The 456-nt window shown below is 45.6% G+C and overlaps 1 protein-coding gene across 4 annotated transcripts in view; it reads left to right on the forward strand.

Moving 5' to 3' along the window:
• Nucleotides 1–386: 386 nt before the first annotated feature.
• LOC308314803 (transcription factor SOX-6-like) overlaps nt 387–456 on the forward strand; it is a 161,584-nt gene continuing 161,514 nt past the window's right edge. For all 4 annotated transcript variants that reach the window (XR_013963988.1, XR_013963989.1, XM_080762506.1 and 1 more), the window contains exon 1: nt 387–456. This exon is cut by the window's right edge and continues 341 nt beyond it. The gene's annotated coding sequence lies outside the window, so the exon portion shown is untranslated.

A 456-nucleotide genomic window follows, 5' to 3' on the forward strand; every position in this document is an offset into this window, starting at 1 on the left:
ATTTTGATCAACGTTTGCCTGTTGTCTCTCCTACCAACATCAATACAGCATGCCATGTGGACAACATTTTATCCAACACATAACAATAAGAAAATATTGAGGCTAAATTGAGGCTAAATGTTATTTTGATAACATTTGATAACAAATCCCGAATAAATAATGGACCACCTACGTGACATACCACCTTAATGATATGAAAAGGGTTTAAAACCAGTGGTTTAAAGTTTAAACTAAAGGATGCATATGGAGCGCCTCTGTGTGTACAGTGAGCGCACCAATAAGCAGCAGTTTCATGGTCTGCCACACCGCGGTGTAACAGCCCTCTCTCTGATGTGCTCTGCTCGCCTCGGCGCACCAACTGAACCCCAGTCACCACTCAACAACACTACACGGGACGGGAAGGGATGAATGCCTGTGGAGCTCGGAGGAGCGGCGCAGGGATTGCCGCGTGCGTTT

The sequence above is a fragment of the Protomyctophum bolini genome, assembly GCF_963924005.1.
Source record: "Protomyctophum bolini genome assembly, chromosome: 4".
Lineage (NCBI taxonomy): Eukaryota > Metazoa > Chordata > Actinopteri > Myctophiformes > Myctophidae > Protomyctophum > Protomyctophum bolini.